We start from the raw sequence: 26,252 nt of genomic DNA, 5'->3' as shown, positions 1-26,252 counted from the left end.
CGCAAAAGACACAGAATGGCTCAATAGATAAAAAAAGAACAAACAAACAAAAAAACAAACATAACAGCAATAACAACAAAAAACCAAGATATAACAATATGCTGCTACAAGAGATTCAATTTAGCCTTCAAGGCACACAGAGGCTGAGAGCCAAGGGAAAGAAAAAGTCATTCAAGCAAATGGTGATAATAACAAAAAGAGCAGAGTAGCTATACTTACATCAGACAAAATAGATTTAAACTAAAAATGGTAAAAAGAGACAAAGACAAAGGTGGTCATTATATAATGATAAAGGGTCAATCCATCAAGAAGATACAACAATTATAAGTATTTATGCACCCAACATTAAGCACTTAAATATATAAAGCATAATCTAACAGAGTTAAAAGGAGAAATAAATCATCCAGACAGAGAATCAATAAGGAAGCAGTGAGAATGAACAATGCTTTAGACCAAATGGACCTAACAGACGTTTACTGAACATTCTATCTAACAACAGCAGAACATATATTCTTCTCAAACATACATGGAACATTTTCTGGATAGACTATATGTTAGGCCACACACACACACACACACACAAAGTTCTAGCAAATTCAAGAAGATTGAAATCATACCAAGTATCTTCTCTAAACACAATGGTTAGAAATCAATAACAAGAAGAAAACTGGAAAATTCACAAACACATGGAAATCAAATAACACTCCCCTGAACAACCAATGGATAAAAGAAGAAATTGAAGGGGAAATTAAAAGTTTATTGAGAGGAATGGTATTGGAAATATATCAACGTATGGGATGCAGCAAAAGCAGTTCTTAGAGGGAATTTCATAGCAATAAACCCATTAAGAAGCAAGAGAGTTGATCCTGAGTTCTCATCACAAAGAATTTTTTTTCTTTCTCTATTATTTCTTTTCTTCTTCTTGTATCTATATGAGATGATGAATGTTTGCCGAACTTCTTGTGGTAATCATTTCACAATATATGTAGATTGAACCATCATGCTGTGTGACTTAAACTTATATGGTGATGTCAATTACTTGATATCAGTGTCAATTACCTACTATTACCATTATTTATATATTTTGGTAGGTGGGTAGATATGTTGGTAGGAGTCTGCTGTGCCAAAGGTAATATTTTTGCTAAAGCAGATTAATCTGACCTCAGGTACATAGTAGGCATTCATTCACTGGGTAAATGTGTTCTTTTCTATCTTAATTAGCAAAAAAGGATCAGAAACAATTCACTCCAATATGGAATAGACAACAATATACATTCACAGTGTTTCTTCTGTTCTCTGTCCTGGTATAGTCTAAATAGATCTAGACAATCTAGATGTCCCACAGAATATCTCCTTGATTCACTAAATCAATGACATCATGCTGATCCAGCAAGAGGAGTAAGAGGTGACTGGGTAAGATACAACAAGCTTAAAAGTGGAAAATAAACCCTACGAAAATCCTGGGGTTTGCCATAACAGTAAGTTTTTTTAGGGCTTCAGTGTTTGGAGTGTGCTGGAATGTCCCTCCAAAGTAAAAGGCAAATTGTTAAATCTTGCATTCCATATTGCATAAAAAGAAATATGATGTTTGGTAGGCCTCTTTTTGGTATATGAGACAACATGTTCTGTACATAGGAATATTGATCTGGTCCTAGTGACTTGAGGAATGGGGATTTAAGTGGTGCCTGGGGGCTTAGTCATTCGAGGTACTGACCAAGGCTCAGGTCATGATCTCACGGTCCATGAGTTCAAGTCCCATGTTGGCCTCTGTGCTGACAGCTTGGAGCCTGGAGTCTGCTTCAGATTCTGTCTTTGACTCTCTCTGCCCCTCCTTGACTCGTGCTCTCTCTCCCTCTCTCAAAAATAAATAAACATTAAAAAAATAATAAAAAAAAGACTGAGGATTTGGCCCACACCACCAAGGAAACCACTAAGAACAATAGAGGGTATAGCTGAGGCAGGGGGAAATTAGAATGGATAATGGCAGAGAGGAAGATAAATGATACCAATTGTGTCCGAACTGCCCTGACTATATGTCAGTGATTCTACCTTGAAATGGTAACTCTCTTATTTATGAGCATAGTTGAAAAAATCTATAAAGCGCTACACACATGTAAGATCAGCCATTGGGTCTGTGCTAACATTTCTATTGGTAAATCAGTCACAGATTGAAACATTTTCCTGTTAGGTAATACTATACTGGATGTTAAAACTGCATATATCTGGGGCCAAAAGTAACTGACAAAATTCCTTAGATGAAAGTTATAAAAAGAAAGCCATATAGAAATCCTCCCATAGGAAGCAGCAGTTGACGGAAATGTACAACTAAGTACTTAGCTAATTCCTCTGAGATCAAATAAGAATTCCCCAATCAACTGTTCAAATTTGAAACTGAATATGTCTCCCCTTGCAAGCAGCTCTCATCCTTTCTGTAGGAGTGTGCTTAGGGGAGTTACTGCAGTATTCATGTTGCAAGTCATGAGAAAGTAAGGCCTCATGGATATTACTTAACTGGGACTCTGGAGCATTACTGTAAAGTAGCTGCCCCCACTTGCAGACCTCCATGTCTCTAGAACTACTTGGTAGAAAGGTTAGACTGGAGAATGTTTCTGAACCACAGGGAAAACCAAGTGATGGATACAGGTGCCTGAAATTCAACTACTGTTCATTCATTTTATTTAACCAACATTTATTGCTTGCCTCTTTTATACCAGCTACTCTGCTCAGCATTTTGAGAGCTTAAAAATGAACAAGACATACCCTGCTGTTCTTTTCTGAAACTTCAAATCTTTTAAGTTGTTGTTGTTGTTGTTGTTGTTGTTGTTGTTGTTGTTGTTTTTTAAATTCCGTAGTTCTCAAATTGTAGAGGGAGCTTAATTAGATTCAGGGACCAAGAATCTGCTTGTTTAGCCAGTTCCCATGGTGATTCTGATGTCACTGATTATTGAATCCCACCTTGAGAAACATTCCTTTAACAGGTATGAATGGTTGTTTGTAGCTGAAAACAAGACCTTGTGGAAGGAAAGAAATTACAAAGGGAAAAATAGAAGAATGTTATAAAAGCTGTGTTTATGTTATCATTTTAAATTAGGTAGTTTTTTTTAGCACATTTAATGAAATGTGAATGAAGGCTCAAGTCTAGATTCAAAGATGAAATTTCAGACAAAAAATGTGAGCTGCAGTCAGCATCAGCTTCACCAACTTGCAGAGCAAGTAGTGTCTTAGGGAAGGTTCTTCCTTGAGAACTGTTGCCTCTTAGTCCTGGCTGAGCCTCAGCTAGCACTCCCCACACTTCTGTGAGTAGCAAAATAGTCTGTCAGTCCCTTCCCCCTCCTATCTTTAAAAGGATCAAGGAAATGTATTCAGTTAGTATATACTCCTCCCTCCCTTCCTCCCTCCCTTCCTTCCTTCTTTCCTTCCCTCCCTCCCTCTCTCCTTCTCTCTTTCTCTCCCTCTCTCCTTCCCTTTCTCTTTCTCTCCCTCCCTTTCTCTCTTTCTTCCTTCCCTCCCTTCCTCCCTCTGTTCCTCCCTCCCTCCCTCCCTTCCTTCCTCCCTTCCCCCCTCCTTCCTCCTTCCTTCTTTCTCTCCCTCCCTCTTTCCCTTTTTCTCTCTCTCCCTCCCTTTCTCTCTTTCTTCCTTTCCTTCTTCCCTTCCTTCCTTCCTTCCTTTTTTTCCTTTTTTTCTCTTTCTTTCTTTCTTTCTTTCTTTCTTTCTTTCTTTCTTTCTTTCTTTCCTGAACCCCTGAGAGAATCCTCTGTAGCATTACCAAGTGGTAAGTGCTCCAAGGAAGTCATCAAAAAAAGTATTTTTGGTTTTGGTTGTGTTTGTGTTTTTGTTTTTGCTTTTGCCTTTTGGAGTGCTGGCACCTTTTTACTTGCTTACCTTGAATCCCCTCCCATCTTTTTCAATGCACTAGAATTCTGCCATCTGCTTTCTGGAGGCCATTTGCCATTCTCTCAGGGTTGCTGGAAGCCTATAGGCACGCTGCTTATCTCAGCTTCTGAACAGTTAGCCCTGTCTCTCTTCATTATAAAAAACAACCATCCAAAATGAGAAAGACAAAAATATTTTTATCCTTTTAAACCTTTTTATCCTTTTATACTTTTAAAATAAAAATGATTGTCTATCTATGTATTTCTTGGAGCTTTTTAAAAATGAGCCTGCTATTATTAGAGCTGCATGTTTAACACAACCCACATAGTTTAAAAAATTTTATGGCAAGTTAATAACGTCTCTGTTTCTAGTATCAGTCCTATGGTCAAAACACTTGTCACAGTAATAAACAATGGCATAATTAGAACCTACTTCAATGAATTTGGGTCAATGTATCACCCTCTCAGAGCACATTTTAAATTTATCACAATGATAGCCTGGGGAAAATTTGGCTTTTTGGCATTCTCTAGTTTAAGTCATTATTTTGAGAGCAAATTGTACTCAACCCGGAGTTCAAGTGTAAAAGACAATAAAACACAATGACTAAATAAATGGGTTTTGATTGCCTTGGAAAGGTTTAGTCTTCATTCCTCCCATTCCAAATAGTAATGATTTCAGGCTTTCTTGTGATTATACACAATATTACTTTTTTTCTTCTAAAGTTGCCTGTTGAACCATATTACAATTATAAGTTATATTTATTTAGTGCTCACTCTGTGTCAGGAACTGTGCAGAGCACATTATGTGCATTATGCCACCAAGTAGCTGCTTCATTTTATCAGTGAGAGAATTGAGTCTTGGAGATTTTAAGGAACTTTCTCAAGGTCATATATTTAATAAGTGACAGAACTCGAAATAACACCCAGCAGCTCTGGCAGCATAATTCGTATCATGGTAACTTACTTCTGATATCAATAGCCATCAAGTTCCCTCAAAACTCATAGAAATAATTCTGAAGGATGGAAGTATACGAGAACATCCATTGCTTCAGCAAGGCCAAAGGATGATGAGAACTGAAAAAAGGACATTAAATATGATGAAAATGCAAGCACTAGTGACATTAGAGAGAGCAATGCCTAAGAACAGTGTGCTCAGAAGATAGCCAAAAAAAAAAAAAAAGATCGTGGTAGCCCACAAATTCTGATTGGTCTCTTGGTCTGATTGTTTTCAGTTCCTGGAAAAGCATAGGAAGCAACACATTTGGCACTGTTATACGAATGGAAGATCATCGTGGCTATGACGAATGAGCAAGAGGGAGAATAGTAAGGAATGAAGCTGAAGAGGTAAGTTTAGAGGCATTTCATGTAGAGTCTTGCAGGCGATAGTGGCGGGGCTGGATTATCCCAAGAGCAGTGGGTAGACATTGAGGGGTTTTAAGCAAAGGGAGAAAAGGAGGTAATTATATAGTACATATTTTTATGTAATCACTCTGAATGCTGTATAATGAATAAGTTGTAGAGAGGCAAGAGAGGAAGCAGAGAGACCAGGAAGGAGGCTACTACTGTTGTCTATGATGATGGGTTTAACTAAAGTGGTAGCCGTAGAGATGGGTGAACTCAAGATATATTCTAGAGTAGAGCCAATAAGAATTGGTGAAGAATTGGATGTAAGGCCTGAGAGAAGATAAAAAATCAAGGATGACTTCTTGAAATGACAGCAGAGGGCTGGTAGTTTGTTGAGATGAGAAAGATTAGGATCAGAAGCAACTCAGAGGAAGAAAATAAAAAACTCTGTTTTGGATATTTTGAGGTGATTTTTGAGGTGACATCCAAGGAAGATTTAAGATAAATATTACCTGTTCAAAACATGGAAGCTGGAATTCTGAGTCTTCCTGAAAGAAGTCACAGAAACAGTGGGTGGGGTATGAATTTCAGTCAGCAGAAATGAAAGGCAGGGAAGGTGAGAATGTCCATGAAGATTGGGCATAGAATTCAGAATGGAGGATAGACCTCTTTCACAGCAGTTTTTCTGGGAAAAGTGAATCTCTAGCGTCTGGTTCAATACATAGTTGAACAAAATGTTTTCAGCTGTATGTAGCAATCAGCTATTTCGGTTTAGATACAGCTATTGCTCTTGTCGGAAACAAGAAGCAGTGGGGCGCCTGGATGGCTCACTCGGTTAAGCGTCTGATTTCGGTTCAGGTCATGATCTCATGGTTTCCTGCGTGAATTCAAGGCCTGCATTGAGCTCTGTGCTGACAGCTCAGAGGCTGGAGCCTGCTTCAGATTCTGTGTCTCCCCCTCTTTCTCTCTGCCCCTCCCCCACTTGTGCTCTGTCTCTTTCTGCCTCTCAAAAATAAATAAATGTAAAAAAAAATTGAAAAAAAGAAACAAGAAGCAGTGATACAGATGAGTCTGTTAACAGGTACCTCCTAAATTCAGGCCACCCCTTTAAACTCACTAGTAACCTCCAGATTCTCAGGTGTTGTTTTTGTTTTTCTGGACAGAGCTTCTAGTACTGTATTTACTTTATTACCAAAGCCCCTTCAGTGGCCTCCCGGTGGCCTTTCCTCCCAAGGAAAACTTCCCTAGGTAATTCTAAGGTGATGTCCTTTCCTTTTATTGTGTCATGCTGCTGCAACATCTCTTGACTATTACCATTTGTTTCTGTCAGGGTCCTCCCTCTGGTAGAGCATCCACCACAACAGGAACTGAATAAATGATTCTAACAATATTGTCTTTAAAATGAGCCTGTCACTTTAGTTACATGAATTATTCTAGTAGCAATGGAATCATCCTGTTTCTGTGAAGACTTTTCTTTCTTTCTTTTTTTTCTTTCCATTTTACACATAAGGGGTAGCATCAGCTGTTTGTGAATCCAGAACATTCTATTTGGACCATTCTCAAAGAAACACGTCACTCAAAGCTGTGTCAATAGAGAATTAAAACTTCCACATGACTAGGTATTCAAAATGTAAATACAGCCAGCTATGGCAATTTAGAAACCCCAAAGTAAAAACTTTACCACCAAAGGAAAAAAATAGCTTGAAAAGAGGACAGCAGGACAAATGAGGACAGCTAGTCTTTTTTCAGCTTATTTTTGTTGGATTCATTTTGAGTTTTGTAAACCAAGCTCCAGTTAGATCTTGAGGAAAAAACTCTAACTGACATAATTCACTGAGTCAACCTTTTCACAAAAAGGTTTTGAACATCAAGGCAGCATTAGCAGTTTTCTAGCCTCGTGTCTTGATTGATCAGTTTAAACAGGGCTAAATATATAACCTTATAAATAGATCAAGTAAGAGTAGAGAAAATAACATTTTAAGTGTTCTTTACTGCTAAAATGAAAACAACAATAAAAATCTATCCAAGTAACATCTAAAAAAAAAACCAAAACATAAAATTTTATTCACTTTATTTTTCCTCTACCAAATGTATATTATGTCTGTCTACAGATGGGTATTTTTTTTAAATGCTAGATTATACAATAAATATGCTATATAATAACATAAAGCAGATGATGCTAGAAAGAAACTCTGCTTCCTGGGTAAAAATATATAAAATATCCTTTTTCTTAATGTCACAGTCGTTACTCATCTTTGATCCTACTTTTCTAACCTCAGCTGTATATTATATGCTCAAGAAAAAGACATGGAATTCTTTGTTTTTGTTTTTTTTTAAGACAGATGGAATTCTTTTGGGGACTGAAATTATTCCTTCTGAGTAAGAATGCCTAAGTTTTGGACTAATATTATACATTTGCCAGCTGGACTTCCCAAGTCTGACTATTTGCGGGCATCTATGCCATAATAGAGCATCCTGGCCTTTATCCATTCACTCAAAGATGTTGCTTTATGGTTAACAACTTTGTGCCAGTATGTAACTAATGAGAAGTTGAAGGACTAATTGTGAGTGTTCACATTTATCCTTATATTATTTAAACAATCTCCACCACATCATTAAGTCCTCAATGTTAAACTCACAAATAATTCTAAAATATAATAAGAGAGCAACTCAATTGGTAATAAGAGGCTACCAAAAATCTTATGTGATTTCATTATAAAGTATTATTTTGTATGATTTTCAAAAAGGAACACATCACTCTTCTGTAAGAAGAAAGTGGCCAATTAAAATCAGTATCTTCAAATAAATAGATTGTTTTGGCTGAATATATTTCTATAAATTCATCAAGCTGTAATACAAATTTCAAAGGTGGTAAATAAATTTAAAGTAGTGGGGTGCTGCTCCATGCATTAAGTGAATAAATGTAATCACTAGGATATTTTTGACTTATAGTTTCACATAGAATGACCTTGATGAATGGGACAAAGAAAACTTTTTAGACAAAAGAGCAAAAGTAAAGCCACCAGTAGATTTTATACTCCAAAAGAAATTTGGGAGTTTGCTCTTTCTTCCTTTTTTTTTTTTCCTTGAAAATATTACCCTCAGTTTCTTTTATTTCTAAATAAATACTAGGCCTGGATTTTTAAGTAAAGAGGCAATTATAAGCACATTAACATTTCTACCAGACAGCAAAGATAGTGCTGGCCAGCCAACCCCAAACAGAATGCAGCTTGGCACTGAGCCCTGGGCCACTGCAATGAGGCGCTCTCCTCCCCATCACCCAGTGCAGAGAATAAGCTCCCCATTCTGCCGTGAACTTTCATTTAGGACAACACTGTCGTGCTGCAAACCCAGAGGTGTGCTTTTATTTTGGGGTTTTCTCAGGCCCAAATTTCAAAGCCAAAGCCAAAGCAAAGGCGTGGTCTACACCAGGACTTTAAATAAAGTCAAGTAGAATAAAATTCCCTTACTAGCATTTATTCTAAACTGACTTGTCCAGATGGCTTCTTACAGGGAAAGGGAAAAAGGGGATACTCACGCTCTGCTTCCTTTCGTGCTGGCGGGCTGTGATTATTGTTAATGACCCACAGCTGTACTAGTTCCCCCACCACCTCTACCCTCTGCCCACCCCCACCTTCCAGCTTCCTTCTTAGTTAAGCTTTTCTCCAGTAAGCTTTTCTCAGAGGGAGGGAGGTGGGAGTAAATTTTGTAATGGATCAACCTTCAGACTCACCCCAAATCTGGCTGGTTTCTCATAAAACCTGAACACAGCAGTGGGATCCACTCCAAAGCGTATAGCTCTGCAAAACCAGTCAAACCCTACAGTTCCTAATTTTTCTAAATGTCCCAACATTATTTGTGAATTGATTTAAGGAAAGCAGTGTAAACATTAATCTTTTGAATATATCATGAGCTCCATACATGGCTAAAAAATGAGTTGTAAATTTATTGTTGTAAGTAGCACTCATCCATTCTATCATTCAGCATATGTAGAAAGAGAGACAAGCAAACAGAGAACTTTGGCTATTTATTCATAAGAATAAATCCCTGTGCCTGCTGCCCCTGCTACCTTCACCACTTCACTGGGTTTATACAAGTTGAATTGGGAAAGGCTTCCATTGAGTGAGCCTTTGGATAAGTAAAGGACTCGAAATGTTTTTGAGATGCTGTCTGTTCTAGACTGGTTCTTGTATTATAAGATATATCTGTCTTGCCAGATGCCCCTGCCTCCCATATCACGTGCCCATTCTACATGCTCTAGCTGTATGTCCTCAGAAGACAAGATAGGACTATTACCAGGCAAAGCTTTAAGTTTGTTACTATTAGTATTAACGTTACTGACACTTATGTTGCCATTATTAATACAAATGCTATCAATTTTAATATTAAAATAGTATTAATATTTACTATTACTATCAATGTTAATGCCTACAGTTTCTATTACTGTGGTTTTTGAAGTCTCTGATAGAACTTTTCTCAATTTGAGGAGCTTATGGTGTTTTGATGGTATTGTTGCTCATGTTTTCCACTGCTTTCCAAAGGTGTGAAAGAGGAGAACAAAACAAATGTGACAGTATTTGCACTATTTACACATTGGCCAGTGGCCTATTTGTTCTTGTTTAGTGTAGTCCTTTTTTTTAATGTGCAAATGGCTCCCACTAAAATACCCTTTTGTGGAAATGTAAAATATGAAAATACGTGTTCTCAGAATTCTTCAGTTTTCTGCCTCTAAAGCCTTTCCACATCCCGTGTTCTTTGAATATTTCAAATACATATTTGTGAATATATATGTTTAAACCACCTATTCAAATGATAAATATAAATATAAACCAGGACCTGTGTGTGTATATATACATGTACATGTGTGTGTGTGCGTGTGTGTATGGAAAGGCAAATGTTTTATTATACTTTACAAGACAGTTTTGTCAACCATTCATTTCATAAAGATATTCCATGTATTGATAGTCTCTCCTATTTAAAACCTGAACAAAACTCTCTGTCCGCCATGTTCCTTCAGCTGTCACTCTATTCCTCCTCTTTCAAACTAGAACTTTTGAAAGAATTGTCTGTAATGCCTAACTCTCCTTCTTCCCTTTTTTTCGTTCACTTACTGCGGTTGGTTTTATACTGCTATTTCCAAGATCAACAAAAAACCTTCTTTTCTCTAAATATAGGGAGCAATTTCCATTGCTTATCTTTCTTGACTTCTTAGCCACATTCAATACCATGGACTCATTTCCTTTTGGAAACACCTTTCCCTTGGGTCCCATGATTGTGTATTATGTGTGCATACGTGTGTGTGTGTGTGTGTGTGTGTGTGTGTGTATGCTCCCACCTCTCTAGCCACTTATCTTCAGTTTCTTTTGCAGGCTTCTTTTCCACACCACTTCCTCTTTTACCAGTCTTTTATTTTTTATTTATTTTTTTATTTTATTTTATTTTATTTTATTTTATTTTTTATTTTATTTATTTATTTATTTATTTTTTAGTTTTGGAGTTTATGTTTTTATTTATTTTTTTATTTATTTATTTTTTTAATATATGAAATTTACTGTCAAATTGGTTTCCATACAACATCCAGTGCTCATCCCAAAAGGTGCCCTCCTCAATACCCATCACCCACCCTGCCCTCCCTCCCACCCCCCATCAACCCTCAGTTTGTTCTCAGTTTTTAACAGTCTCTTATGCTTTTACCAGTCTTTTAAATATTTGTTTCCTTGGGAAGTTGTCTTAATAATAGTGGAAGACAACAACATTTAATAAATGCTTTTTTTTTAATTTAAATTTTAGTTAACATACAGTGCAATATTGGTTTCAGAAGTAGAATTCAGTACATACAACACCCAGTGCTCATCACAACAAGTGATTATTTTGTGTCAAGAACTACCCTAAACACTTTTATATGTATGAAATCATTCAATTGTAACAACAACCCCATGAATAGGTACAATAGTAACTGTGAACTGTCTAATGTCTAAAAGAGGCTATTGAAGGAAAGAAAATGTAGGAACAGAACGAGTAAATGATAGATCTGGGACATAGAGCAGGTACTCTAAATCCAGAAACCACATGTGTACCACTGTGCTTCCCTACCCTCCCTCTTCTCTTCTCATATCCCTATGTGATCTTACCCCCTTGCATAGCAAGAGACCGAATTCAAATTGACTTAAAAAATTTGTTCAGCTCACACACAGTGCCAGATACTGTGCTAAATGTTGAAAAAATAAACATGAACAAAGCATGGGTTTTCCCCTAATGCTATAGAGTCATTATTGTCCTGTCCCTATGGAGATGTATTCTTGGCATTAAGAATTGTCAGTCATTTTTAAAAGTCTCTCAATATTCTGAAGTCTAAACATATGTCTACCCATCATTTTTCTGACTACCATTCACATAATTATTTTGTATCCTTTCAGAATGGAGTTATATTTATAATACTCTGCGTAATATCAAAGACTCTCACTGCTCTTTAGATGCTGCTGGTACTTACTCTATAGTTCTTTGACTGTATCTTTGAAGAAAACACAACTTGTGTAAAAATCTCATTTTAATATACAAAATTACCCTTTTCCTTTGTTTCTTTTTGGCAGAACCAGCATTATTATCTGTACAGCTTTTTTAAACCATAGTGAATCAAAACTCTCCATAAGAACAGAAAACAATCGGCATAAAGAGAGGTCTCAGTGTAACAAAACATACCGGGTACAGACACACTTAGCCGTTGTGGGACAGAGTACTGCATTTGCCCTGGGGTCCAGTAATGTTCACTGGCTCGGAATATACTAAAAAGTCTACTCTGAATTCTTCTTGGCATATATTCATTGCTCCTTAATAGGTATATTAATTAAAAAAACACATAGTGTCATTATACTATATAGAGGTGGCATGAAACAGACTAGTATGTGCATGAAACAAACTAGAATATGTTAATTAATAAAGTTTTGAGAAATGTGAAGAAAATCTGGGGGAGATCTTCCCAGAGGAATCAATATGTGAGCAAAGACACATAATTAGGAGATAAGTTGGGAAAAAAGGGGAAGGTCACTGGTGAATAAAGTATAGATGAAAGTTCAGAAAGGAGACTGATACAAGTGATTATTGGGTATGTTGGCAGGGGGAGGAGTGACAACAAAATAGGGAGTTAAACCGGGCAAGTTTTGATGGTATTAGAATGTCATTCTATCCTGAGAGCAATGAAGAGACATCAAAACAAGTTTTAAACAAGGGTGGAATATGATAAGGTTTATCTTCAGAAAAATAACTTGTGAGAATCAGGAGGTATTATTAAAAAGGTCTGTGTGAGGGTATCTGGGTGGTCCTGTCAGTTGTGTCTAACTCTTGATTTCAGTTCAGGTCATGATTCCACAGGTGTGTGATCAAGCCCTATGTGGAGCCTGCTTGGGATTCTCTCTCTCTCTCTCTCTCTCTCTCTCTCTCTCTGCCCCTCCCCTGCTCACATATACACTCTTGCTCTCTCTCAAAAAAACAAAATAAAATGTTTTTTAAAAAGGACTGTGTGGAGCTGGAGAACTACTTATGAAGCTATTTCAAGAATCAAGTCACAAAGTGTGGGTAATATTCATAGTTGCTAACAGCCCAAACTCCCTGTGTTCAAACCCAACTGTTCTGTTTTTCAATTATTCAGCCTCAGTAGATTACTTCACCTTTGTTAATCTTAATTTTCCCATCTCTAAAGTAAGGATGAAACCATTTATTTCATTGGTCTGTTATGAGAATTAAATGAGGTTTTCATTGTAGTGATTGCAACTCTACAAGCATTCAGTAAAGGTAAACTACTTTTTTTTTCTTATCTCTGAAGAAAGTAGGAAAGGAAATTAGGATATGACTTTGAAAGTTAAAATTGAGATTTGAGTAGTGTGCAAAAACAGGTACTGACAGGAAAAAATAAAGAAAACGGAGAGGTTAAAAATGAACCCACACTGGGGGACTTCCTGTTTTATATCATGAAATGAGATACAGGACATTTCATGTATGGTAAATATGACTTGTTTGATGGAAGGAACAGAGGAAAGATTGTTCTTTTGGGGACATTTTAAGATGAAGTAGTTAATGATAAAACTGAAATTTTCATGAATTAGTTCGAAACTGAGAGTTGTAAGACAGAAGAAAGAATTGAAGAGCAGATAAAAAATTATTCATTTAAAAGTTATATGTGATAATGTAGCCGTTTAGTGAAGAAGGATATAGGAAGAAGTAAAGGTGACTGAGGGAGGAACCATAATAAAACTAAATTTTAGAGATAAGCATAGGAAGAGGAGTTTACGAAGGGTATTTAGAGATGTAAGAAGAGAAATAAGAACAAGCAGAGTCTCAGAACCAAGAGGTGAATGGGTTTAACCAATAAGAAATAAATCAGTAGCATCAAATCATGCAAGTAAGTCCACTTGATTGTAGACTGAAGCAAAGCCATTGGCTCAGCAATTATGACAAAATGACTATAGGTTTTGATGAGGTAAGACTTTTAGAATATTTTAACTATCAGATAAATGCCATAGTAGAAGATGCCTGAGTAGATAATGAAGTATAGGAAAAAAATGTCAGAATCATGAATGAATGAGAAGAATAGATGGCAGGGTTAATTTTGGAAGAAATTCACAGTACTTCGTGTAATGGTGATCTAGGAGTTTAGAACAAACTTCCTGCCAAAAACAACTGGGCAAGCTGCATGAGTGACAACATGATGCTCTTTGTATTCATACTATTAGGGGTCATAGCACTTTCTACATCTGTGGCTTGATATCTGTCATCAGTTTTGGAAAACCACAACTTTATCATACAGTTGTTGAAATCTAAAGAAAAAGAGGTAAAAGCTGACAGAGAAGCAATGGCATATGATCTTCGAAATAGTTGACTTCTCAACAGGATCAATGGAAACCAGTGAATAATGGAATTATTTTTAAAGGGCTGAAAAGGATATAACTATCAACATAGAATTCTTAATTCTATGTAAAGATATATCTCAAAAATGAACATAAAAGAGGAGTGCCTGGGTGGCTCAATTTGTTCATGTCCAACTCTTGAGTTTGGCTCAGGTCGTGATCTCATGGTTTGTGAGTTTGAACCCTGTGTCAGGCTCTGTGCTCATAGCACCAAGCCTGCTTGGGATTCTCTGTTGTTCTCTCTGTGCCTCCACTGCTCATGCTCTCTCCCTACCCCCCCTCCCCAAAATAAATATAAATTTTTTTAAAAGAACATAAAAGAAAAGCATTTTAAGACAATAAATAAAAAGAAAAAAAATTGTTGCCACCAGACATGCAATGTAGAAATACTGAAAAGTATATAAAGGCAGAAGAAAACAATCTCACATGAAGATACAGAGGTATAGGAAGGCTTAAAGACACTGAAAGAAGTGTGAGTACATCTACTCAACAAGTGAGTACATCTAAATCAATATAAAAATGTCTGAAGAGTTTTAAGAAAACAACAGTATGAAAGTTGGAAGAGAGTTAAATGATTATTCTCAGATCTTTGCATTGTCTGAGAAGTGGAAATGTACTAACATATAGTGGACTTTAGTGAGTAAAGAATGCATAATTAAATCTGCATGATAATAAAAAAATATTTTAAAAATGTGTAATAAGAGAAGAAAATTAGAATAATCAATATATACTCCTAAAGAAGGCAAGAAAGAGGAAAGACATAAAAACAGATGGGACAAACAAAAAGTAAGTGGCAGATTTAAGCCTAAATGTTCTAAAAATTCTGTGAATACTTCAGTTGAAGGCAGAGCTTGAGACTGTCAAAAATTTAAAACTCAACTATAGTACTGACAAAGCACATACATTAGTGTGAGTGTGTGTGTGTGTGTGTGCATCAATTTACCAGGAAGATACAATAATTCTAAATTTGGAAGAAGTTCATGTGTTCCTCACACTAAAGAGAAGCAGGTTGAACAGTGTGAAGATACAGGTCAATTCTGTATAAACTTTTTTGGATCACAGACTCCTTTGGAGAATCTAATAAATATTATTGTCCTTTTCTCAAAGAAAAAAGCTGCTCATGAACCCAAATTTCTGCTTAAAATTAAGTTGAAGAAGTCCCTGAGGCAGGGGTTAAGAATTCTTGATGTCCTCTCTTTTGAAATTTAGAGAAAGAAAGGTTTATAGACTTTTTAATTTAATTATGTTCTTTTCCTTTTCTTTCTTTCTTTCTTTCTTTCTTTCTTTCTTTCTTTCTTTCTTTCTCTTTCTTTCTTTCTTTCTTTCTTCTTTCTTTCTCTTTTTCTTTCTTTCTTTCTCTCTTTCTTTTTTCTTTCTTTCTTTCTTTCTTTCTTTCTTTCTTTCTTTCTTTCGCAACCCAAGTTCTTCAAAGCGTACAAAATTTGGGGCAGAATTGGAGGTCTCAAATACTTGTATGGAATCTGGGCAGCTTGAGTGAAGTGTGAGAAAAGGAAGTAAGTTAAAAAATGCTGAAAATGTGGGCACCTGGGTGGCTCAGTTGGTTAAGTGTCTGACTTTGACTCAGGTCATGATCTCATGGTTTGTGTGTTCAAGCCCCACACTAGGCTCTCTGCTGTCAGTGCAGAGCCCACTTCAGATCCTCTGTCTCCCTCTCTCTCTTCCCCTCCCCTGCTTGCTTGCTGTCTCTCAAAAGTAAATAAACATTTTTTTTTTAAATAGTGAAAATGTTGTGTACATTTAAGGCTATAATTGCAGTTTGAAATAATGTTTTTATAATATAGCCTTTGAGCACAAGAACTTAATTTTCTTTAACATTTCTCAAGCTGAGAGCAAAAGCAGAGAAAACAAATGAGTTGCTCTAGGACTTGAAAGTAGGATTTGAAAGGAATATTGGGGCTTCCAAAAAGTCAGGAGAAAGAAATCAGAAAATATTATAGACTGTATTGATGACCTGATTTTACATGGGTATGGATAAGGATGAAAGTAAAGAAGACAGAGAGCATATTTTGTGGTGATTAAGAACATGAGCTTTGTAGTTAGGTGGACTATTGCATAGGGAGAACATCACTGATTAATTTTGCCTCTCTAAGCAGTAGTCTTTCATTTGTCAAATGGGGGAAATTAAAATACCTACACTCGAATATTAAATGAGAAAGTATATATAAAATTCATCCTAAAAATCATCATTCTACGAGCAAGGTCAAACAGTAAGAGATAATGATAAGATTAAACAACAATTTTTATGTGAGAGAGACATGGGAAAAGTGGACAGGAAGGAGTTGAAATCATAAGGGGGATTTCAGGAGTCGGGTTATTTTGAATAAAATTCTCAGAATGTGGCCCTAGGGGTAAAATTCTAAATTGGAATGAAAGCCATTAAAATCATCCAGTCCAAAATGAACAGTCGCACAGTAAGTATGCCTCAATACACCCAACTACCCCAGGGGGTGGAGAAGCATATCAGCTATTTTGAGAATTCCTGGCCTCTTTTAGTTAGGTTATATAAACTCATGTTTTCCCTAAAATTTTAACATTGTTTTAAGTTCTTAACCTTTAGTATCTTATTGTTGTTATTTTTATTTATAGTCATCAATCCTATTTTGTATCAATTAATTGCTTTTAGACACTAAAAATGAGGAAAATGATGGAGGTCAAAAGGCAAGAAACATGAAATATTGCGTTGAACTGTGCTAGTCTGACACATGCCTGCTTAATATAGAATGATGACAGTGAACTATTTCTGATAGTCATTATGATTAAAAACAGCATCTTTTTTCAAGGTTCCAAGAAGAGGTGTACTGAATTTCTATGAACCCCAAAAGGTTCAGTTCAGTTCAGGAAAAGGTTAAGTTTAATGTTATTCTCTAAATTAGCTTTCCAAGCCCTAATTACAGTAATAGACATTATTTTCAAATTTGGAAAAAATGCATTTACATGACAGATCCAAGAAATCAGATGATCTTATTATCTTTCTTTTCATTTTGTCTTTCAAATACTGAGTTCAAAAAAGAAATAAGAAGTAATTATGAAGAAAAATTTAAGGAGGGGAAACATTATATTCCTTTACTAAGTAATATTATTAATTGCATGACTCTGTATTGATTAAGGCAAAGCAAATTCCTTTCCAAAACTCAACTCTTGACAAAGTAGAGAATATAATCTTATCTAAGAATATAATTTACCTTACCAAAAACATTCTGATTACATGACAATACAAAACTCACTCAGTTAATGGATGAATAACCTGTTCCTAGAAGGAAATATCCTACATTTTAATTTGAAGCCTTTTTTTTGTTTTTGTTTTTGTTTTAGATTTGTTTACTAAATGTGAGAACCATTGTTATCATTGTTCTTCGCTGTTACACAAATGTGGCAGGGAGGCTGAAGATGTGCAGAGACGCTTTGACACAACTCTTTCTCACCTATCTTTGCTAACTCCTGTCCATGATTCATTCCAGAAAGGAATCAATTCTGCAACTTCTCTGCTTGACCTTTTTTCTTCTTTGTTTAGAGCTTAATATATAGCAAAAGGATTTCCTTTATATTATGCGTGAGATCACAGAACATATCATGTTTACTTGCATAATTTTATTCACTCTAAAATAGAGATTAATTTATAAAGAAGGAGAGGTGGAAAATGTGTGCAAACATGTTGGTTTTAATATGTGGTTATGCTCTGACAACCTTCATTAATCTTTATGTGACCTCATGTAATAGGTCTTGTGGAGTCGTCACGCTGTTATTTAAAGACCAATCTGAACATTCCCATTCATCCCAAACCACATCATATCAAACTAAAACCACAAATCTGATGTTAAGCCCTTGAAAAGTGACATTGATCTTTACAATAGGTTTCTTGGAGTGATGATAAGGGTGTTTACCTGACAAATCATAAAGATTTCAAAATTTCTCTGTAAATACTTGTCTCTTTCCTTTAAAGTTATAGTTTTCAGCACTCCCTTATCAACATGCCTTTTTTTACTTTATCTTGAACTTGACTGTTGAAATCCTGGTTCTATCCTGTACAAGAGGTCTAACCTTGGCAAGTTCATTAATTTCCTCAGTTTCCATATCTGTAAGACAGAGATATTAAGAATACAAACTTCATAGTGTTATGGTGAGAATTAGGTGAGGTAAATGAATGTGAATTTAGAATACTGCCTGTCATATAGTAAGAACTTAATAAACATTAGCTGCCATGATGATGATGATGATGATGATGATGGAAGGATTTTCAAGCATATAAAGTCAAATCACTAATTTAAAAGAGGGACTGCAAGCTGCTTGAGACATCCCAGCTTAAAGAGTTCTGGAGAAAGGTTTGAAATGTTGAAAGAGTACTTTTGTTTATTTTAATCTGCTTTTAGCTTAATGCAGTTTTAATCTTACATTTTTGCATTTTAAAAGGGTTTTTCCATAAAATTACCTCGTCTTCATATCTTTTAGTTTCTGTCTCTTAATTTTTTCTTAGCTTCTTTCATTTTTGCTTTCATGTTATTATTTATTTTTTATATATTTTTAAAAGCTATTTTCTTTCTCTAGCTTTATTTGCTTATCTGTTTATCTGCCTTTTTATTATATTTCAGTTTTTCTTCACGTCTTGTGGTATTTTTTAAAACATACTGAAACTACCAAATAGTGGCAGTGCATATGAACATTTACTGATTGTTTTCTATCTGCAAAACACTAGTCTAAGGGCTTCATGTAGATTATGTCAATCCTTACAACAGCCTTTTGAAGTAGGTATTATTATTTTCATGATACAGATGAGGAAACTGAGATAAAGAGACAATTTTCCCAAGTTTACACAACTAGTAAGAGGAGGAAGCAGGATTTATAGTATTTTGACTATTCATTTAATTTAATCTATCATCTTATTTTATTTTTGTCTTGGCTCTTATTTTCTGGCTAACAGTAAGTAACAAGTGGTATTGTGGTAGCAATGTTGTGCTGTGGACTCTATGGAGTATATAAGGTTTTCACAAAATGTTATATCATATATCCTGATGAAATCATGAAATATGTATACTTAATTTATCTGATTGGTTAACATTATGCATCATTTAGCCTTTTTAAAAAAGTTTTCACTTATTTATTTTGAGAGAGAGCTCGTGAGGGAGAGAGTGAATGGAGGAGGGGCAGAGATAGATGGAGAGAGGGAGAATCCCAAGCAGGCTCCATGCTCCACCCTGACCATCGTGGGGCTCAATCTCATGACCGTGAGATCATGACCTGAGCCGAAATCAAGAGTTGGCGCTTAACTCACGGAACCACCCAAGCGCCCAGATTTTTAAAGAGGTCTCTTTCAATGGACAAAGTTTATTAAGTCAGTCAGAAAATAAAGGTATTCAACAATTTAAAAAATTAAATTTCTTCATATTCAGAAGAATTTGGCATGATAGTTTCAACAATAGCCAAATTATGGAAAGAGCCTAAGTGTCCAACAACTGATGAATGGATAAAGAAATTGTGGTTTATATCACAATGGAATACTACGTGGCAATGAGAAAGAATGAAATATGGCCTTTTGTAGCAACGTGGATGGAACTGGAGAGTGTGATGCTAAATGAAATAAGTCATACAGAGAAAGACAGATACCATATGTTTTCACTTTTATGTGGATCCTGAGAAACTTAACAGAAGATGGGGGAGGAGAAGGAAAAAAAAAAAAGAAACGGAGGGAGCCAGAACATAAGAGACTCTTAAAAACTGAGGGTTGATGGGGGGGTGGGAGGGAGGTGGGGGTGGGTGATGGGTACTGAGGAGGGCACCTGTTGGGATGAGCACTGAGTGTTGTATGGAAACTAATTTGACAATAAATTTCATGTTAAAAAAATAATAAAACGAAATCCTGGAGCCAGGCAGATGGGCAGATGGGCAGATGGCTGCAAAGAAAAAAAAAGAAAGAAAGTCTGCCAAATTGAATTTATGTTTTTAATGTTTATTTATTTATTCTGAGAAAGAGAGTGGGAGAGGGGGAGAGAGAGAGGGAAGAGACAGGGAGAGAGACAGAGAATCCCAAGCAGTCTCCACGCAGTGTGGAGCCTGATGCAGGGTTCCACAACCCTGCGATCATGACCTGAGCTGAAATCGAGAGTCCGATGCTTAATCGACTGAGTCACCTAGGCATGCTGCATCATTGAGGCTTTAAAGCCAGACTGATTAGATTCAAATCTTGATTCTATCACTTATAAGCCATATGGACTTATATAAACTTCTAATTTTTTTTAACAGTTTTCTCATCTGTAATGCAGGAAAAAGTCATTACCCAGCCTTATAAAATTATAAAATTAAATAAAGTGACTGACATAGAGTAAGAAGGTAAAATACATACAGTAGGAAGGGAAGCTTTTTGGAAAATGGTAATAACTCAATAAATAGTAATAGGAAAGACTACTATTTTAATACATTTTACTCGAAAAAAATCAGACGCTTATACTCTAATAAGTACAATACATAGTCATTCTTGTGTTATTTTTATATAGTGTTCCAGACCTTAAGCTTTTATACCTGAATATGATTTTGATGCCTAAGAAAAGTAATGGAAGTGTTAGATTTTACAGTTAATATTATTCCATGTACTATATAATGAGAAATATTCTTCCATTGCACAAATTTCCTTTTGGTAGTCAGTAAGACTATTTGAAAGTGTAGCCATGAAACTCAGGTTGTTTGCCAAAATTCTTCACTCACTTTCAAGTAACACCTTCCATAATTAAGATTGGGCTTAATAAGGTTAACTGGGAAACGATGTAGCCCTGTGAGTTAAACATTTTCAAATGAAAAAGATGAGATATAAACCTTAGCAGACATTGAAAGATGTTAAGCATTACTGCTTAGATATATGGAATTATTTTTAAGATAATTAAACTTTCTAGAAATCCCAGAAGCTTTGGAGAAACACATGAAGGGTGAAAAACTATATATATATATATATATATAGTATATATATATGTATATATGTATATATATGTGTATATACTATATATATATATATTTTTTTGGCTTGGATGATGCAACAAGCACACTGGAGTCAGGCCAAATCTTGTCCCTTTTCTATTCTAGGAGCCAAAGCTGAATGGGTGTTGAAAAAACTGGATTTTCTCCTTTATAGTAGGATGATTTTTCTTTCCATGATTTTTCTTTTTTTTTTTCTTCTTTAAGTTTGACAACATTAGGACAGCTCTCTTTTGTGGGCCATATTAACCCCAGAGTTGGAGATAAGACTAGGGTTCATGTCATTTCAAAACTGCATCAGTGTAGAATCAATTATTTTCCTTTCAAATCATGCTTATCATTGGTTACCAAAAGTCAGTGTGAGAATAATATGAGAATTATGTAGGTTAAGCAACTTGAAAAATGTCTGACATGTGGTTAATATTCAAATGTTAGCTATTTATGTCATAAATATATTTGCATATACATAGATAATTTTATATGTATACAAAGATATGCATTGGTAAAGATTTTTGATCATTAAAAACAAAAATTTGGATTCTCAGGAAACATTTCCTGTCTTATTTTTATGTACATTTTGGAGTCTATGTAGCCCACATTTTAAAAGTTCAAGGATAAGATCCCATCTACTTTTGTTTTGGCACATTGTGAAAAGTTTGTCTCAGCCACCATTATGTGGTAATAACAAAGGGGAACTCTGTCAACAGTGAGGAATGTGGGGTCCAAAATCAAATTTTGCCAGTAACTATGGACATTTCTCTTAATAATTCTGTGCCTAAGCTTTTGCAACTACAGATGGATATGTTGGGTTTACTTTCAGCAACCTGCAAGATGAAGTTTATGCATAAGGAATTCTCTACTTCCAAATATACAGATATGGTGGAATATCTAGGTAGTTAGCTATATGTATATGTATACCTCTGTATCTATTACAAACAGAAAAATTCCTAGTTGAATTAAAAGTAACTAAAAAAAAAAAGTAACTGAAAGCCAGAATTTTGGTAAACAGAAGCTGATATCACAGTAGCCCATGAATATTTAGTGGGAGATTTAGACCTTCTGGGCTGAGAGCTGGGTTTGGGAAACCTGACTTTGAGTTTAGGCTTGTGGGAATCTGTAACTTATGCCCCTCTTTAAAGTTGGAATCAAGTGATGCCCAAATTCTCAAAAAGGGGTGAGGGAAGTTTTATCTTCTGCCTGGGGAAGGAGTATAGGAGAATCTGTTTAGTTCATAGAAATTGGGGCATTGGAACAACAAAAAACATCACCTGTGAAAAAATAGCCTTAGAACTGCATGAATGTGGGTTCTAAATGCACACTCCCTTTGTGGCATCCTGTTACTAAAGTATAGGAATTTTAAGTGGAACCTGAAAATAAAAACTCATTTAGGGCTTTCAAAACCACTTGGTAAGAGCAAAGACATAGGAGAAATGTATGACACAAGACACTCCAGCAGAAAAAGCAAAAGAAGATGAAACAAAAAACAAACTAAAGATGTGTTGAATATGAGTGCACATGAAACAATTTACAAGCCTTCTATGTAGAAATAAGCAACCTATAAGGAAAAGTCAGCATATTTATTAGGGTCCCAAGAATTTTAAATAATGGAACAAACTTAGATTATAAAATGCAATTATAATGCTTAAAGTAATTAAAGAGATCAAACAAAGGTCTGAAAATATAACTACAAAATTGAATAGAATGAAAATAAGAAAAATAGAGTTTATAGAAAAGAAAAATATAGTTACTAACATGAAAACATGCTGGTTCTATTTAAGAACATAAAGATTAACCATACCTTAAATATTACTGAATTAGAGAGTAAGTCTGCAAAAGAATCGCCCAGATTTAAGTACAGTGAGATGAAGGTCAGAAAAAGCTGAATGAAACACTAACATAGATAACAGAGTAAATAATGTATTTTTAAAAGGTATTTCAGAAGAAGATAATGAAAATATTTTGGAGGAGGTAATATTTGAAGGAAAAATGGCTGAGAGTTGTTCAGACTTGAAGAAAGATAATGGGTCTTCAGATTCAAGTACAATGCATTCTGAGAGGTTAGGAAAAAAAAAATCTTTACCTAGATTCATTATAGTGAACACTCCTTGAGATAAAAGAATTATTATGGATTTTGAATTGTTATCAAAAACATGCAACATAAAATTTACCATCCTAACCATTTTTAAATACACTGTACTGAAATGTTAGCTATATGCACACTGTTATGCAGCAGACTTCTAGAACTTCTTCATCTTACAAAATTGAAACTTTATATTCATTGAATACCTCCTCCTTTTCCCCAGCCACCATTTTAAGTTTGAATAATATTGTATTATATTGTAAATAGAACATTTTCTTTATTCATTCATCTGTTGATGAACATTTAGACTGCTCCACTTCTTGGCTATTGAGAGTAGTGCAGTAAACATGGGTGTGCAAATATGGGAAGCTGCCTGTGGAAGGGTACTGTTAAATTTGCTGGGAGGGAAGTCAACTGGGGTAATAGCTATCTTCTAAGGAAAGGTGCCAAGAAGCTGCCAACAGTGGGGGTAGTGGGTGCTATTAAGCTCAGTGGGAAGCTATCACTATAAAACTTGTCTAGGTACCCACAGAACTCTCTAGAAACTGTTCTCTATGCCAGTTGCTGCTGGGAACCCCCATGTGGTGGTGAGACAGGACTCACCAGAGTTGGGGAGTAAGCTTCACCAAGTATCCTGCACACCAGCCCCATGCCACAGGAGCAAAAAGAAGCAAAGCACAGGGGACCAGGAAAAAAAAATCTTCTCTGATATTCCTCCAGTGCCCTCTACTAATAAAGCTCCACTTCATGTCATCTGGCAAGGGAGAAAATTCTAGAATCACAAGTAAACAGTGAAGGGTAGGTTTGGAGTTGAGCGTCAATAAATTGATAACCAGCACAGCACCTAACCAGAAAGCTTCAAAAATTTAAAAGAAATATTGACAGACAAGAAGATATTTGTACATTAATAAATCATGAAGAATTATTTTATGCAGCTTTGTCAGAAATTGATAGAGCAGACAAAAATCAATTACAATATAGAATATTGACCGATAAAGTTAACAAGTTTAAAGTAACAAGTGTTTAGAAACATGAACATGAGGAGCACCTGGGTGTCCCTCAGTACAGTCAGTTAAGTGTCTGACTCTTGGTTTCGGCTCAGGTCATGATCTTGCAGTTTCGTGAGTTCGAGCCCCACGTTGGGCTCTGTGCTGGTAGTAGGAAGCCTGCTTAGGATTCTCTCTTTCCCTCTCTCTCTGCCCCAACCCCACTTGCACTGTCTCTGTCTCTCTTAAAATAAAACTTTAAATAATTAAAAAAAAAGAAACATGAACATGAATTCTTTCCAGCTTGTGGAATATTTTAGAAAATTGGACATAGACCACAAAAAAGTTCCAACAATTATAAAACTAATCAATATAGATAAACTATTTTATGTGACAAAAGCAATAAAATTGGAAGCTGGTAATGAAAATATAGCCCAAAATGAATATTTGAAAAATAAAGAATGGAAAACTAAATAATGTAAGTATTAGGAATATATGTTAAAATTTAAAAGCTAAAGAAATACATATTCAAATTTGTAGAATGTAGCTAAAGTGATATTGAAAAGGAAACTTACTAACTTAAATGTGTGTATCAGATACAAGAAAAGTGTGTTTGACCAGGTAACCTACTGCAATTTAAAGTTTTTATGGTCGTTTTACCTCAAGTCCCAGAGATTTTAGTTGTTAATGTTATCATCATCCTGTAGTCTATTCAAGACTTGACAGAGGGAAATGTCCCTCCCTACACAGGAGAATCCATCAGAATGTATTGAGGGGCACGTGTGGTTTGGAAATTAAGCAGTTTCTTGTGTTTCCTATACAGCTTGTTTTCTATAAGGGTATTTATTTTCTGTATAATTATGTATACTGGTCAAATTGTGCAATGTGTTAATAAACATTATTTTTCTGCTGAGATATAGAAATCTAATGGGATTTAGAAGAGAAGTGTTAACAGGCAGATAAGTACTATTGGAAGAAATAAGCAATAAGGAAGATCTAAAAACTTAGAATCACTATATTAGATGAGTTGGCCAGGGAAATATTCATTGAGAAGGTGACTTTGAAACAAAATCTGAGGAAATGAGTAGTTAGCCATTTGGATCTGCGAAGGAAGAGCATACTTGGCAACTCCAAGAGGCCAAGTGTAGTTATTACTGTCAAGGGATAAAGCAGTGGACAAAGTCAGAGAGGTAGTGAAAGTCCAGATTCTATAGAGCCATATCATTTTTGCCTGGACTAGTCCAAATTTAAACTCATTGTCCTGGTATAATTAATAGTAGTGAGTCTTTAACATTCAGTAGGTCTCTGGTTTGGGTAATAAAATATATACTCACTCTACTTTTTGTAAAGACTTGAGCTTTTACTTGGATAAATGGAAAGCCATCAGAGGGCTTTCAACATTGTGGTAATGATCTGATTTAATTTTAACAAAATCACTTAGACTACTGTGTTGAGAAGAGACTGTATGGGGCAGAAATAAAAGCAAAATCTATCCAGACTGATCAATCCTTCTCACCATTACTATCAACCTGATCTAAGCCACTACCATTTCTTACCTAGATGGCTTCAATAGCTTTCAAACAAGTCTTCTTTACTATATTTTGATATACATACAAGCAAGATTGAAAGAAAAACACATTGAAAAAAACACATTGTCTTCCTATGCTTCAAATATTCATAACTTTCCATGACTCAACAGTTATAAAGAGAAAAATCATTAATACTTTTTCTATTCAATGCAGTATCAAAAAATTTCCTTTTATTCAAGATTCATCTTTGGATTCATTTGGAATGAAAGTCCCTGTGTGGTTTCCTTTATAGAAATAATGATGAATTGTATCTCAGTTCTCTTTTTTTCTCAAGTAGAAAGACAAGATCCAGAAACAGAGCAGAGAAATCATATCTCAGCTCTGCTCTATAAATGATAGTTAGTTCCAATTCTTATAGAAGCAACACTAAGATATTCTGGTATGTAACTCTATCAGGACTAGTAAATATCTGTAATTTCTGCTTCTTGATCATAAGTCTCCCTGACAGTGAATGTTTTTGAGATAAAAACTGGAAAACAGCTTTTTGTCATTACCTTTTAAAC

At 35.4% G+C, this 26,252-nt stretch overlaps 2 long non-coding RNA genes across 4 annotated transcripts in view; one reads left to right on the top strand and one right to left on the bottom strand.

Annotated features, from left to right (window-relative positions):
• LOC125925375 (uncharacterized) overlaps nucleotides 1-2,828 on the bottom strand; it is a 113,834-nt gene extending 111,006 nt beyond the window's left edge. For both annotated transcript variants that reach the window (XR_007458815.1, XR_007458814.1), the window contains exon 1: nucleotides 2,761-2,828. This is a non-coding gene — a long non-coding RNA (uncharacterized LOC125925375). The remainder of the gene's footprint in view (nucleotides 1-2,760) is intronic.
• A 347-nt stretch (nucleotides 2,829-3,175) lies between these two features.
• LOC125925374 (uncharacterized) overlaps nucleotides 3,176-26,252 on the top strand; it is a 309,362-nt gene continuing 286,285 nt past the window's right edge. For both annotated transcript variants that reach the window (XR_007458813.1, XR_007458812.1), the window contains exons 1-2: nucleotides 3,176-3,296; nucleotides 5,105-5,216. This is a non-coding gene — a long non-coding RNA (uncharacterized LOC125925374). The remainder of the gene's footprint in view (nucleotides 3,297-5,104; nucleotides 5,217-26,252) is intronic.

This window comes from Panthera uncia, chromosome F1, assembly GCF_023721935.1.
Source record: "Panthera uncia isolate 11264 chromosome F1, Puncia_PCG_1.0, whole genome shotgun sequence".
Taxonomy (NCBI): Eukaryota; Metazoa; Chordata; class Mammalia; order Carnivora; family Felidae; genus Panthera; species Panthera uncia.
The sequence above is the reverse complement of the archived record's forward strand: the minus strand, read 5'-3'. Positions and strand labels throughout refer to the sequence as shown.